This window comes from Phocoena phocoena, chromosome 13, assembly GCF_963924675.1.
Source record: "Phocoena phocoena chromosome 13, mPhoPho1.1, whole genome shotgun sequence".
Taxonomy (NCBI): Eukaryota; Metazoa; Chordata; class Mammalia; order Artiodactyla; family Phocoenidae; genus Phocoena; species Phocoena phocoena.
Genome location: NC_089231.1, coordinates 38,794,546 through 38,811,368, shown reverse-complemented (window position 1 = coordinate 38,811,368; position 16,823 = coordinate 38,794,546). Strand labels below are relative to the sequence as shown.

At 38.6% G+C, this 16,823-nt stretch overlaps 1 protein-coding gene across 2 annotated transcripts in view; it reads left to right on the top strand.

Moving 5' to 3' along the window:
* KIAA1328 (KIAA1328 ortholog) overlaps nucleotides 1-16,823 on the top strand; it is a 380,212-nt gene that overhangs the window by 303,927 nt on the left and 59,462 nt on the right. The gene's annotated exons all lie outside the window — the stretch shown is intronic.

The window sequence follows — 16,823 nt, the reverse complement described above, 5'->3', positions numbered from 1 at the left end:
GAATCTCATATGTCTTAAGCCTATATTGCCTAGCAGTCTTTGAAGCGCCAATAATCCTTCCTATTTTATATATCGTAGGTATTTTAAAAGAAATCAATTATAAATAACTATGTGAAAGGTTGAGTGAGGCAGTCAAATTTAATTGCATTTCTCAGTTGTTTCTGGAGTGACTTTTGGCTTAAATCTCTCCTGGAATCATTAAAGGAGGGACTCTGGGACAGAATGGAACAAGTCTGAGCTTCATCAGTCAGAAATGATGTACAGAAAACAAAGGGCACAAAAGGTGTCAGAGCCCCCTTCTGCTCACGCCTCTTTCCCAGACATCTTTTGTTCCTGCTCACAACAATTAACCCTGATTTCCTCCTTGTTTACCTCTTATTTTACTGGGCTAGCTAGCACTGCCCACTGCTAGTGGTAATCAACCAACTTTTCATAATCTCTCTAACCACTTTCACATTTATTTGAGAATTGAGCAGTGCTTTATGAGAGCTTACAAGTATACTACTCTCTGCCTTTCCTCATCAGCTGCCAACTTTGTCATGTTTTTTGGTTTTAATTATGATTAATCTAGAAATTGCTTAGTCCTCTCCCAGATAACTGAGAGATGATAATTAGTCCAATCTTCAGAAGGGAGACTATCCACAATTTGAAACAAAAGCAAAGGTACATTTTTGTTTGACATAGGGCAAAAGTTCTGCAGACATCTGTTGTTTTAGGACAACTTAGAACAACTTCTGTCTTTTTAGACTTTGCTAACAGAAACAAAAATGAAATTGAGGAGACTTAGTACCTGAGATGGAATCTTCTCTACTTTCTCTATTAATAGTCCTTTAGAGATGGGAAACTCTTACTTTTGGCTCCCTCTATTCTTAGTCATTGCACTTTGGAGAGTGGAGAACCAGTCAGAATTGGTGCGGTAGTTACACTGCAAGGCTCAACATAGTCTTCTATTAACTTGACAGTAAATTTGTGTTGTGTGTCAGCGCTAAAATAAAATAGCAAAATGAGAAAAATACAGTGTGATAGCAAAGGGACAAATAACTTGTGTTATTGGTTGAGACCGCAGCAACATTAGAAAACTGCAATTGAAAAGGCACTTTGAGAAAGGTATCATCAGGCCAGCCCTGGCCATGGTGGAGGTTAAACTCTCCCGGGCCCAGCTACAGAAGCCGGAAGTCTAGAAAGGGCTTTTGTCCAAAAAAAAAAAATCAATTTCTAATTTGAAACAAAATCATTTTTGACTAACAGGGGTTCAGAACCCATTACTTTTTGCTGTGTAGTCTGCTGACATTTCAGCACTTTCTGTTGTGCACAATGAATCCTAATAGTCATTTTATAATGTTACTATACCAATCAGTTTAACCAAGAGAAAGCTGTTATAATTCTGCAGTTTTCAAGAACAGTTTTCACTCATGGTTTTATTTTTTTTCATTAGTTTTTTTTTTTCCTTCTCTTTTTTTGGGGGGTGGGGAGGGTTGTAGCATTATAGTGAGAAAAATGGAAAATTTTTCATCTTTTTAAAAGGGTTTTGTTTCAAGGTATTCACAGCAACTATTAACTTTTTCTTCTACTAATAAGAAATGCTATCTTGTATTTTTCTCTTCTTTTATTCTAATATGGAGCCATTAGCAAAATTATGGTATACCTGATCACTGAGGAGCTAAAACTGCCCCTTTGAGCCATTCTGCCTGTTGCAGAGCTGGTGGTATACACAGATCACAGTACAGGGCAAAGTTATTGCATTGGCATTTTTTGTGGGAGACCAACTTTCCAAGGTGTGCTGTAGCAGGATTGGACCCCCTGTTTAGCATGAGTCAATGACCTGACACCAATTACCTAAGTTACACTGCTTGGTTTAGCATCTCCTTAATTGCTTTCCTCTCTTTAGTATGTCTAAGTTTTAAAATATTCTGTTTTATATCCTTTGTTACTTTTGTTGTCCTTTAATCATTAAGTACTACATAGGACATTTACTGAAGGACCATTAATCTTTATTATCAGTCTCTTTCTCCTTTACCTCTCCTATCCTCCTCACCATTCTGTCGACTTTATTAATACTAAACATGTAAAAAAAAAAAAAAACAGACCTGATTCTTGTCTCAAGAAATAACCTTGTGATTGCAAAAATATCAGTACAGTACAGTATTGTCAGAATTATGCTTAAAATATAAATTGTGTTCCAGTCATAGATGCTTGGAATGTTCTGTCTTAGTTGCTTTTATTGAGCTCTGTGGAACAAGGAGACATTACTTAGGAAAATCCAAACTTGAGTCAAGAACTTTTAAGCCAAAGGCATAAATCTAAAAATACCCAATCTTCTTTTTTCCTCCCTACACAGCAGTATTTTTATTCTCTCCTAGCTTGCCTAGAACTTCCCCTTCCTGAACAATCACTGACTCTCTTTTATAAGAGCCCTCGAATCTGGGAGAATATTTTTTCCTGTTATGCTGATGGGCTGGCAGAGGTTGTGAGGCCACTGAGCACGCATGTTCCAGAATTAATTAGGAAAATACTAACCCAATACTAAAATCCCAATACTACATTTAGAGCTACCTCCTGTTTATTTCTCTGACATCGATCTCTGACTCCCCTTAACACTTTGAGAGGGTATGAGAGAGGCTGAACCTAGAGTAAGTTGGATTTACCTGATGGTATTGACCATGCCCTTCATTTTGTCTTTCGGGGTTTTATAGGTTATATAATATACAGCAGCTGTCACTGGTTGAGACTCCCTGAGAGACTCCCAAACACATTTTTCTTTTACTGGAAATGAAGGAATGATCTGAAGTGAGAAATAATCTCTGAAGCTCCTAGTTGTTCCTCTACGTGAGCCTGTGCTTGCAATGATGTGAGTGTTCTTTGTAGCCCATGTTGGATTAATATTGCAGTCCTGATTAAAGAAATAAGCAAGTAGGAGTATCTAAAGTACAGAAACCATTTCCATCTTGCCTCTAAGGAACATTTATTTATGTTTCTTTTATTATTAGCATTATCATTATCATTGTATGTTTAATCATTAGAAAGGATACCACAATATATTACTTCTGGTTCCCAGTAGTCTGAGCTAAAAGATTTGTTAAAAATTGATACCTTTATCATTAAAACACAGAAGACAAGCATAGTACAGAGCTATGAATAAACCTAAACATGTAGATTAAATCGTCCTGCCCAGCCCACTCAAAAAAAAAACTTCAAACGCAAGAGACTAACATTCAGAGTTGAAGTTGCTATATATCGAATAGTAACTTGAACCAGAGGCTCTACATTTCCTATCCTCTGCAATACAAGTATCTCAAAATACTATATAATTAACTTGCTTATCATGTATGTTTTGTGTCTTCTCCCATGAGAATATAAGCACTCCTTATGTTCACTTTTGTTTCCCCATTTCCTTGAATGTTGCTTAACATGTGGTAGGTGTTCGTAATGTATTTGTTTAATGAATTAATACATTACAGTTGACCCTTGAACAACTCAGGGTTGAACTGCCGAGTCCACTGACATGCGGAGTTTTTTCAGTAGTAAATACTGCAGTTCTAAACAGTCCATGATTGATTGAATCCACGGATGTGGAGGAACCGCCTATACGGAGGGCCTACTCTAAGTTACAGTCACATTAACCCTCACGTTGTTCAAGGGTTGACTGTATAAATATTAATTTTTCTTTTTGTGTCCTTGCCCCATTTTCCCACAACAAGGATCTAATAAATTAGACCTTTTGACCTCAGTCCCTGCAATGATTTAGTGGCTTAAGAAGTGTATGTGCTGGTCCCTTCAAAGTCCTAATGCTGATTGATTGGTAATGTCAAAGAAAGTCAGTAGAGTGGGGTCTTAAAAACAGCACTGCTTGAGAGACAAGAAAACTGTGGGGGTTTTTTCATTTTCTTTTATTCTAATTGAGGTTTAATTTATATACAATAAAATTGCACAGAACTTAATAGTACAGTTTGATAAGCCTTGACAATTGGATATACCTACGTAACTAAGAAATAGTACATTTCCATTATTCATGAAAACTTCCTCACATTCCTTTCCAGTCATTCCCCGTGAGGCCTCTCTCCTTGGTTTGCAGATGGCTGCCTTCTCAGTGTGTCCTCACATGCCCTTTTTGCTGTGAATGTGCATTCTTGGTGTGTCTCCCTTTTCTTATAAGGACAAAGAGTTATGTTGGATTAGGGGCCACCCATATGACTTAATTTGACCTTAATTACCTCTTTAAAGGCCCTGTCTCCAAATACAGTCCCATTCTGAGCTGTACTGGGGGTTAGGACTTCTGCATATGAATTGCTGGGGGGGGAGGGGGACACCACAATTCAGTCCATAACAGTTACTCTCTTTCCAATCTTTTTATGCCTTTTATTTCTTCTTCTTATTTCACTGTACTCTCTAGGACTTCTGTTACAATGTAGAATAAAATGGTAAAAGTGGACTTCATGCCTTGTTCCCACTGTCATAGGGAAGGCAGACAGTCTTTCACCATTAAGTATGATTTTAGCTGTAGGCTTTTTATAAATGCCTTTTATCAGGTTAAGAAAGTTCCCTCCTCATTTGCTGAGAGCCTTTGTCGTAATGAGTGTTAAATTTCAGCAAATCTTTTCTTTCTGTACCTATTGAGATGATCATGTGTTTCCTTCCTTATTCTGTTAATTTGATGAATTACACTGATTGGGAGATAGTGGTGTGTAATATCCTTTTTTTTGTAATGACCTTGTCAGGTTTTGGTATCAGAGTTATACTAGTGTCATAAATGAGTCAGGAGCATGTCAGCAAAAATGGCAGAGTAGGGACTTCCAGGGGCTTGTCCCTTGCCAGAAACACTGAAAAACCTGGAACATACTGTCAGAACCAACATTATCAGAGCTCTGAAAGATGGTGAATGATTTATGGAAACCAAGCAAATTCTTAACCGGAAAAAAAGGCCACTGAAACATGATAGGAGAACTTAATAAAGTTTTAATTTATCCTTGCCCTGCCCCCTTCTACAGCATGGCAGCAGTCTTGTAGATGGCAGCCAAGTTCCAGGTGTGAGTACCTGGTCCCAGAGGAAGCAGACCTTATTCTCAAGGAGTTGTGTTTGTCTGTTTCAACCTGTCTGTGGATTTCCCAAAAGACTGATACAAAGAGGCTGCCTTTGTTTTTCCTACCTCTGGACTTTTTCAGGACAGAGAAGCAGTTACACGTAGGACATTCTTTGAAAACACTGAAAGCCAAATGAGCACTGCTGCCTGGGGTAAAAAATAACAGTTGAGACAAACAGTAGACAACCAAAAGGCAACAAACCTAGATGAAATGGAAACATTCCTAAAAATACACAAACTACCAAAACTGACTCAAGAAAAGTAGAACATCTGAGTAGACCTATAACAAGTAAAGAGATTAAATCTGTAATCAAAAAACTCCCAAAAAGGCAAGCCCAGGACCAGATGGCTTCACTGGTGAATTCTACCAAATATTAAAGAAGAATTAACACAAATTGTTTTCAAACTCTTCCCAAAAAGTAGAAGAGGAAGGAACACTTACTCAATCATTAAAATGAGGCCAGCATTAGTCTGATACCAGAGCCAAAGACATCACAAGAAAACTACAGACCAAAATCCCTTGTGAATATAGATGAAAATATCCTCAACAAAATGATAACAAACTGAATGCAGCAACATATTAAAAGGATTATATATCATGACCAAATAGGATTTAGCCCAGGAATTCAAAGCTACTTCAACATATGAAAATCAATCAATACAATATACCATATTAATAAAAAGAAAAAATATGATCATCTTAACACAGAAAAAACATTTGACAAAATTCAACACTCCATGATAGAAACAATAATAAAATAGGAGTAGCAGGGACTTCTTCAACAAGATGAAGGGCATCTATGAAAAACCCACAGCTAATGTCATTTTTAATTGTGAAACACTGCAAGTTTTTCCTCGAAGATCAGGAACAAGCTAAATATTCCCACTTTTGCCAATTCTATTCAACATTTTACTGGAAGTTCTAGACAGAAAAAATAGGCAAGAAAAAGAAATAAAACATATTCAAGTTGGAAAGGAAGAAGTTAAACTGCATTAGCAGATGACATGATTTTATATATAGAAAATCCTAGAGAATGCAAAAGAAAACCAAAAACTACTACAGCTAATTGCACAAAAACTTTTAGAGCTAATAAATGAATTTAGCAAAGTTTCAGGAAAGAATTTAACACAAAAATCCATTGTATTTTTATACACTCGTAATGAACTAATGAAAAAGAACAGGGAAACAATTCCATTTATAACAGCATCAAAACAATAAAATACCTAGCAATAAATTTAACTGAGTGCAAGACTTGTACGCTGAACAGTACAAAACATTGCTACAACAAATTAAAGAAGACGTAAATGGAAAGACATCCCACGGTCATGGATTTGAAGACTTAATATTCTTAAGATGGCAGTACTCCGCAAGTTGGCCTACAGATTCAGTGCAATTCCTATCAAAATCCCAACAACACTTTTTTGCAGAAATGGAAAAGCTGATCCTAAAACTCATAAAGAATTGCAAGGGTTCCTAATAGCTAACACAGTCTTGAAAAAGAAGAACAGGTCTTCCCTGGTGGCGCAGTGGTTGGGAGTCTGCCTGCCGATGCAGGGGACATGGGTTCGTGCCCCGGTCCGGGAAGATCCCACATGCCACGGAGCAGCTGGGCCCGTGAGCCATGGCCGCTGAGCCTGTGCATCCGGAGCCTGTGCTCTGCAACGGGAGAGCACAACAAAAAGAAGAACAAAAAGAAGAACAAAGTTGGAGGATTCAAACTTCGTCACTTCAAAACTTACTACAAAGGTACAGTAATCAAAACAGTGCAGTACTGATATAAGGAGATAGCTAGAGATGGATATATAGGTAGGTAGATAGATAGATAGATAGTTGATACAATTGATTTTTGACAGGAGTGCTGTGACAATTCAATAGGGAAGGAATAGTCTTTTCAACAAGTGATGCTGGGACAACTGGCTATCCACATGTGAAAAAAATGAAGCTGGATCCTTCATTTGTATACCTCATACCATATATAAAAATTAACTCAAAGTGAATCAAAGACCTAAGTATAAGAGCTAAAACTATAAAGCTCTTCAGAGAACACATAGGTACAGATCTTCGGGACCTTGGATTAGGCAGTGGTTTCTTAGATTTGACACCAAAAACACAAGCAACCAAAAGAAAAAATAGATTAATTTGATTTCATGAAAATTAAAAATTTTTGTGCCAAAGAACACTATCAAGAGAATGAAAAAATAGTCCACAGAGTGGGTTAAAAATTTGAAAATCATGTATCTTACATGGGTCTGGAATCCAGAATATATAAAGAACTATTACAACTCAAAAACAAAAAGACAACCCATTTAAAAACTGGGCAAAGTACATTAAAAGACATTTCTCTGAAGAAGATGTACAAATGGCCAACAAGCATGAAGTGATGTTCAACATCCCTAATCATTAGGGAAATCCAATCAAATAAGATACCCCCTTTAACACCCACTACGATTGTTATAATTTTTAGAATGTAAAATAAGTTAGAGAGGATACAGAGAAATCAGAACCCTCCTACATTGCTGCTAGAACTTTAAAATTATGGAGCCATTGTGGAAAACACTTTGGTGATTCCTCGATACATTAAACATAGTATTACCATATAACTCATCAATTCCACTCATAAGTTTATACCCAAAGTAATTGACAAAATGCTTTCAAGCAAATCTTGTACAGAAATGATCATAACAACTCTATTCATAATATCCAAAAGGTGGGACAACGCAAATGTCCATGAACAGATGAATGTATAAACAAAGTGCAATATATACATACAGTGGAATATAATTTAACCAGAAGAATGAATAAACTTCTGACATATGCTACAACGTGGATGAACCTTGAAAACATTTTGCTAAGTGAAAGTAGCCAGATACAAAAGGCCATGTTGATGGAATCATGTTGTATGATTTTACTTATATGAAATATCCAGAATAGACAAAAGAAATTAGTGGTTTACAGAGGCTCAGGAGGAGGGGAAAAAGGAGAGAATGACTGCTTAATTGGTACAGGGTTTCCATTTAGAGTGATGAAAAAGTTATGGAACTAGAGCGTGGCAATGGTTTTACAACATTCATTATAATGCACCTATTGCCAGTGAATTGTACACATTAAAATGATTAAAATGGTAAATGTGTATTTCACCAGTTTTCTTTTTTAATGAGTCAGGAAGTCTTTTTTTTCTCCTTTGTTTTCTAAAAGAGTTTGTATAAGAAACTGTTGGCCCTGCCATAGCAGGTCAACAAAGAGTAGGAAGGGTATGGAAGAGTACATGTGAAAGACTTCAAGGTTTTTATAGGACAGGCCTGAAATGGCCCACGTAGTGCCCACTAGTTTTCCACCTGACCGTACATAATTACAGGGAAGACTGAGGAATATAATCTAGCTGTGTAGCCCGGAAGAAGGGAAGAGTGTGTTTTGGTGGATAACTAGCGGCCTCTGTCACAGCAGCATTATTCACATTAGCCCCAAACCAGAAATATTCCAAATGTCCATCAATCACAGAGTGGATAAAAAGTCATAAATGCATACAGTGGAATACTGTATAGCAAAGAACACAAACTGCAGCTACATAAATCATCAACACAGGTCAATTTCACAGACATAATACTGAGCAAAAAAAGTCTCAAAAAGAATATATACAGTATATTTCTATTTGTATAAAGTTCAAAAGTGTCAAAACTAAATCACATTTTGGGATGCACACATAAGTGGTAAAACTATAGAGAATAGAAAGGGAGTACTTACGAGAATAGTGGCTGGCTCTTGGATGTGAGAAGAGATTGTAATTGGGAATGGGTATTGTTGATGCTTCCAGGTTGTATGCTGCCAGTATTTTATTTCTTGATCTAGAAAGGGCTCACCCTGGTATTTTCTTTATCATTTATTCTTTAAACTAAACTGAATGCTATAATATAGCTCAGCTATTTTAAAAATGCAAAATGAAACAAAGGGTCAAGAAACAGAGTTTTCTTCAATGTTAACTCTAAGAAGTTCTCTTATCATGAGATGTCAATTGATGGATGAGCAGACATACCACCAGCTCTATATAAATGGGACATGATCCATTATGTTCAATTCCATCTGTGTATGCAAAAATATATGTGTGTTTATTTACATAAATATATTCACATATATTTACATATATATAAACACATGCATTTATACATGAGATTTATCTGCTTAGTGGATGATAGTCTTACCAGCACTTTTATTTTTAAAATGTGTACATTGTGTGTGTGTGGGTGTGGTTGTGTGTGTGTGTGTGTGTGTGTGTGTGTGTATAAATATAGAGAGATATGTCATTCTGTGAATATGCATTAACTATGTAATTGTTGGTATACTTAATATTAAATCAAATTTTATAGAAGGAACAAATATAATTAAAAGCTGATATATAGCTTTCTGGAAACTTAATAAGGAATAGAGCTTATAGAATTAAGAAAAAGGAATAAACTTGCCCTATGCCTTAGAGTAATCATTCTTAACTTTTTGGGGTCCCTTTCCGAATATAATGAAAACTATGGTCTCTTTACCCAGAAAAATGAATGAGCATGTATACATACATTATTGTGCCTGCAATTATGAGGGATTCCTCATAATTCTACGTACTCTTGAAGTACATAGAAGTCCCTGCACGCTCTGTTAAAATTTCTTTTTAAAATTTTCCCCATCAAATATCAATTGTCTCAACCAAGTTTTTGACAGAAGTATCAAAACGGAAAAAAAAAAAAAAAGACTAATGTTCAGGTTTTCCATGATAGTGACTAAAAAGATATTTCTCTTCTTATCACTACCAGGCATTTCTTCTCCCCTCTCACCTCAGCCACAAATCCCTTCCAGTTGTTTCTCCTCCTACTACCTATTTTAATTTCCCCTTCTATCACCCAAGATTCTACCCAGCAGTTGTAGTCGTAGTGAACTGCTTTGCCTGCCTCCATTCTCTCTGTTCCACTCTATTCTAAGTTCTGCCACAAGAATAATCTCTCCAAAGATCAGTTTGGGTTTTTTAAAATTTATTTATTTATTTGTTTATTTAATTTTTATTTATTTATTTTTTAGGCCACACCATGTGGCACACAGGATCTTAGTTCCCTGACCAAGGATCGAACCCGTGCCCCCTGCATTGGGAGCAGAGAGTCTTAACCACTGGACCGCCAGGGAAGTCCCAGTTTGGGTTTTTAAATTGTTGTTGCTGCTTTGTTTTATTTTAGAGCTCAACGAACACAATGTTTAAGAGTTTGCAATTCAGAGCCAAATAGACCTTGACTGCATTCAAAGCCCAGCCTTGTTCCGACCAGCCCCTATGTGATATTAGACACGCTTCTTGACCTTTTCACAGTTTCCACTTCCTTATCTGTAAATTGAGGACAATAATATAATTTATGGACTGCTATAAAGATTAATGAGATAATGCAGGTAAAGTGATTTAAAGTGATTAGCAAGCTAAAAGGACATAGTGATGCTCAATAAATATTTCCTGAATACATTAACTATTTAGCCTTAAGGTTTTCTAATTTAATGCTTTTGCTAATTCCATACTCCTTATTCCTTTCTTTCAAAAGTTCACCTCCTGCATCAGATCTTCCCTAATCCTACAGCCAGATGTGATCTCTCCCACTTCTTAATTCCTCAGACTTCATATTATTTTTTACAGCAATATAGCATAATGGTAAAAACCCTGGGATCAGATTGGCTGGATATGAATGCTGGTCACTTACTAGCTTTGTGATCTTGGGCAGGTCATTTAAGTCCCCTACAGCTTTTTTTCCTTATCTGTAAATTATATATTAAGAAATAGTATGTATTTCTGGAAATGGCAAAACTCTATCTATAAAGATTGAGCTGGAGGGTAATGGGAGCAGACCAAACAGGGAGAAGAGATTGACTACAAATGGGCATGAGGGAACTTTTTGAAGTGATGAAATATTCTAAAACTGGGTTACAAAAATGAATAAGTAAATTCATGACAAAAATATTAAAAACTGGGTTGTGGCCATGCTTTCATAGCTGAATAAATTTACTACTATTTATCAAACTGTACACTTAAAAGGGGTAAATTTTCTGGTATTCAAATTATACTTCAATAAAGCTATTTTTTTTTTAAAGAATACATTGTATATGGAAAAGGCTTAGAACAGTACCAGGCACATACTAAGCATACTATATCTGTTAGCTGTTATTATTACTTTATACTGCCTTGAGTTATTTATGATTCTTTACCAGATTGTTCACAGTATCTCATTTCTTACTCTCACATCTTCCTTCCCCTCTCCGTAAACTAAGCCTGAGATTAATCCTAGCACCAGCCCCTGTGAATCATTAGGTACTTGGTAAACATTTACTGACTGAATGCATTGTATGAACTGATGGAGTTTGTGTCCAGTATGAGAAAGTACTGGTTTAGGTTGAAGGTCCCACAGGTTTGTATATAAGTCTGAATTGTACATTTGGATGACTGGTCTTTTATATCTCTACATGATAGAGAACAGTCAATATTGAGTATGGCTTTTGAATACCAAGGATCTTGGTGGTTGTTTTGTTGCTAATCTCTGCAGATATAAGACTCTCGCCTTCTCCAGGCCTGATTTTCTCTGGTCACACTTAAACTGTGCCACTCCCAGAGTTAGCACATGGTATTCTTGGTCTGGTATTCCAGAGCCAAAGCTGATTTCAGGTCATTTGAATATTCACCCTTTTCTCAAAGAAATAGTGACTCTTCCCAAATAACTTCTTTCAGTAGCCTGGGCAACAGTTTCCTAGGAACCAGAAGAAAATTGTGAATGAGATTTTTATAGTCTTCCAAGAAAAAGACAGGAATGTTTTGTGTTATGTGGAAAATAATATTAAGAAGAAGTGGGGAGAAGGAGAAGATGGCAGAGTAGGAGGACATGGAGTTCACCTCTTCCCACAGGGGCATCAAGAATACATCTACAAATGGAACAATTCTTACAGAGCACCTGCTGAGCACCTAGCAGAGGACATCGGACACCTAAAAGGATAAGAAAAGATCCCCACATAACCGGGGGGGCGGAAAAGAGAAAAGGAAAAAAAGAAAAGAGGAAGCAGGACGGGACCTGCACCCTGTGGGGACTTTGGGTGGAGCTGAAGGAGAGGAGAGGTTCCTGCACCCAGGGAACCCCCATTGCCAGTGGGGAGATCAACTGAGACAGAAGGGGAGCGTCAGGGGCCTGAAGGAGAGCACAGCAGCCAGTCTGTGGCAGGCAGGACAGAGTGAGACCTACACAGATGGTCCATGCCACAGCCCTGCATGCCCCAGCCTGAGTTGTGTGTCTGCTGGTGTGGACGGGGGCTGGATGCTGGAATGTGGGATTTGGAGAGCAGACCTGGGGAGAGGAGTGCTGTGGGCTGTGTGGAGACAGCCTGAAGGGATGGGAGTGAGGAACTCCACAACTGGGAATGCTCCTGGAGGAAGCCCAGACCACCATGGAAGTGAAGCGCCATTGTTAAGTGACATGTGAAGGGCAGGGCCACCATGACAGCCTCTCTCCCCGCCCTCCGGCCCCCGCCTCCAGGGGCACTAGGAGGGGTTCCTGCTGGAGCGGGTTCGCACGTCCCCAGCAGTCGCCACCTCTGCCCCTGCCACCAAAGCATGCCAGTGCACCCCCGGTCACTGCCTCCACCCCCTCTCGACTGGGCAGGGAGCAGATGCCTATGGATGGCCCACATGCAGAGGTGGGGCTGAAACCAAATCTGAGCCCCAGGGGCTGTGCGACTAAGGAAGAAGAGCTGAAATCTCTCCTTTTACCTGCACAAACCACAGATTAAAACCCTGCAACTGGCTTGGTAAACTCAGCACCTGCGGAACATCTGAACAGACAACAAGTGCTCCTGCAACTGAGGTGGGTCTGGCTTTAGCAGGTGTGAACTTTGTGGGCACGTACATGCAGGGGTTGGTCCAGGTCAGAGTCAGAGCTGCCCCATAGTGCCCACAGTGGGTCCAGATCCAGGATTACCGCAATCTTGGGATGTGACTTCAGTGTATCTATGTTGGTGGCCTGGTAAAAACAATGCCTGAGAGACTCCAGGGCCAGCTGCCAGCATACCGACAGTTAAGATGGGGCTGAGAATAGTGCCAATAACAGAGTAACTTGTGAGCTCACACAACAGGTGGAAGGTGACACAACATAGCATGCTCACAGGTGAACAGCTCCAGAGGAGGAATACTCAGTGGCTTCTCTCCCAGTGGGACTGCTCCAATCCCACCTACCTCACATCACAGATCAGAAACACAGCTAAGAAACAGATCTGGGGTCTCTACTCCAACTAGGGAGCAGACCCCACCCCGACAACCACAGAGCAAAGGGGAGGCCCCACACAATACCCAGGGCAGGCTCTAGTCACCACAGCACCAGTCAAACCCCTATCAAGGGGATAACGTCCAGCATACACTGAGGAAAGAGGGAGCAGACATCCATACTAAAAATAGCCCTTGCACCAAAAAAAAAAAAAAAAAAAAAAAAAAAAAAATATATATATATATATATATATATATATATATATATATATATATATATATATATATAAAACCCACACAGGCTACACAGGGACATTCCCATATAAAAATAGCCCTTCAAGAGAGTCTAAGGGTCTGGGATCGGGAGGAAGAACCCCCAGAACATTTAGCCTTGAAGGCCAGTGGGGCTTGAATGTAGGAGCTCCACGGGGCTGGGAGAAATGGAGACTACTCTTGGAGGGCACACACGAGGTCTCAAATGCACTGGGACCCAGCACAAAGCAGTACCTCCATAGGAGCCTGGCTAAAGCTACCTAGGGGTCTTGGAGGGTCTTGTGGGGAGGCAGGGGTTGGATGTAGCTCACCATGGGGGCGAGGACACTAGTAGCAGAGGCCCCAGGGAATATTAATTGGCATGAGCTCTCCCAGAGGTCCCCATTTCGGCACCAAGGCCCAGCCCCACCCAACAGCCTGCAGGTTCCAATGCTGGAATGCCTCAGGCCAAACAACCAGCAAGACAGGAATGCAGCCCCACCCATCAGCAGACAGGCTGCCTGTCCAAGTCGTACTAAGTCGTACTAAGCTTGCAGCCATCTCAAAACACACCCCCCGACATGGCCTTGCCGACCAGAGGGACAAGACCCAACTCCACCCACAAAAGGGCAAGCACCATTCCCTCCTACCAGGAAGCCTGCACAAGACCCTGGACCAACCTCACCCACCAGGGGGCAGACACTAGAAGCAAGAGGAACTACAGTCCTGCAGCCTGCAGAAAGGAGACTATGAACACAGTAAGTTAGACAAAATGAGATGACAAAGAAATATGTTGCAGACGAAGAAGCAAGATAAAGAACCTACAACAACAACTAAATGAATAAGAGATAGGCAATCTACCTGAAAAAGAATTCAGAGTAATGATAGTGAAGATGATCCAAAATCTCGGAAAAAGGATGGAGACAGACTGAGAAGATACAAGAAATGTTTAACAAAGAGATAGAAGATCTAAAGAACAAACAAACAGAGATGAACAACTGAAATGAAAAATATACTAGAAGGAATCAATAGCAGAATAGCTGAGGCAGAAGAACGAATAAGTGAGCTGGAGGACAGAGTGGTGGAAATCACTTCTGCAGAACAGAATAAAGAAAAGCAAATGAAAGGAAATGAAGACAGTTTAAGAGACCTCTGGGACAACATTAAACTCACCAATATTCACATTATAGGGGTCCCAGAAGAAGAAGAGAAAGAGAAAGGGCCTGAGATTATATATTAATTATAATATTATATTGTATTATATTAATCAAACTGACAAAAATTAAATACAAAGGAAAAATATTAAAAGCAACAAGGAAAAAGCAACAAATAACATGCAAGGGAATCCCCATAAGGTTATCAGCTAAGTTTTCAGCAGGAACTCTGCAGGCCAGAAGGGAGTGGCACAATATATTTAAAGTGATGAAAGGGAAAAACCTGCAGCCAAGAATACTCTACCCAGCAAGACTCTCATTCAGATTCAACAGAGAAATCAAAAGCTTTACAGGGAAGCAAAAGCTAAGAGAATTCAGCACCACCAAACCAGCTTTACAACAAATGCTAAAGGAACTTCTCTAGGCAGGGAGGAAAATAAAGAGGCCACATCTAGAAATAAGAAAATCACAAATGGGAAAGCTCACTGGTAGAGGCAAAAATACAGTAAAAAGAGGAAATCGTCCACACACAAATATGATACCTAAACCAGCAGCCATGAGAAGAGGAGAGTACAAATGCAGGAAATGGGAATTGCATTTGAAATGAAGAGACCAGCAACTTAAAACAACCTTGTATATATATAGACTGCTATTTCAAAAGCTCATGGGAAATGCAAGCCAGAAAACTACAATAGATAACACACACACAAAAGAAAAAGCAACCCAAACACAATACTAAAGATGGTCATCAAGCCACAAGAGAAGAGAACAAAAGAGGAAGGGAAGAAAAAAGACCTACAGAAACAAACCCAAAGCAATTAAGAAAATGGCAATAGGAACATACATATCAATAATTACCTTAAAATGTAAATGGATTAAGTGCTCCAACCAAAAGGCATAAACTGGCTGAGTGGATACAAAAACAAGACCCATATATATGCTGTCTACAAGAGATCCACTTCAGACCTAGAGGCACATATAGACTGAAAGTGAAGGGATAGAAAAAGATATTCCATGCAAATGGAAATCAAAAGAAAGCTGGAGTAGCAATACTCATATCTGACAAAATAGAATTTTAAATTAGAAATGACAATGAAGGACACTACATAATGATCAAGGGATCAATCCATGAAGAAGATATAACAACTGTAAATATATATGAACCCACATAGGAGAACCTCAATATATAAGGCAAATGCTAACAGCCATAAAAAGGAAAATTGACAGTAACACAGTAATATTGGGGGTCTTTAACACCCCACTTACACCAATGAATAGATCATCCAAACAGAAAATAAGGAAACACAAGCCTTAAATGATACATTAGACCAGAGAGACTTAATTGATATTTATAGGACATTCCATCCAAAAACAACAGAATACACTTTCTTCTCAAGTGTACATGGAACATTCTCCAGAATAGACCACATCACGGGTCACAAATCAAGCCTTTGTAAATTTAAGAAAATTGAAATCATTTCAAGCATCTTTTCTGACCACAATGCTATGAGATTAGAAATCAATTACAGGAAAAAAAAAACTGTAAAAAACACACACATGGAGGCTAAACAATGTGTTACTAAACAACCAATGGATCACTGAAGAAATCAAAGAGGAAATCAAAAAATACCTAGAGACAAATGACAACAAAAACATGGTGATCCAAAACCTATGGGATGCAGCAAAAGCAGTTCTAAGAGGGAAGTTTATAGCAATACAATCTTACCTCAGGAAACAAGAAAAATCTCAAATAAACAACCTAACCTTACACCTAAAGCAACTAGAGAAAGAAGAACAAATAAAACCCAAAGTTAGTAGAAGGAAAGAAATCATAAAGATCAGAGCAGAAATAAATGAAATAGAGGTGAAGAAAGCAATAGCAAAGATCAATGAAACTAAAAGCTGGTTCTTTGAGAAGACAAAGAGAATTGATAAACCTTTAGCCAGACTCATCAAGAAAAAAAGGCAGAGGAGGAGTCAAATCAATAAAATTAGAAATGAGAAAGGAGAAGTTACAACTGACATCACAGAAATACAAAGGATCATAAGAAACTACTACAAGCAAGTATATGCCAGTAAAATGGACA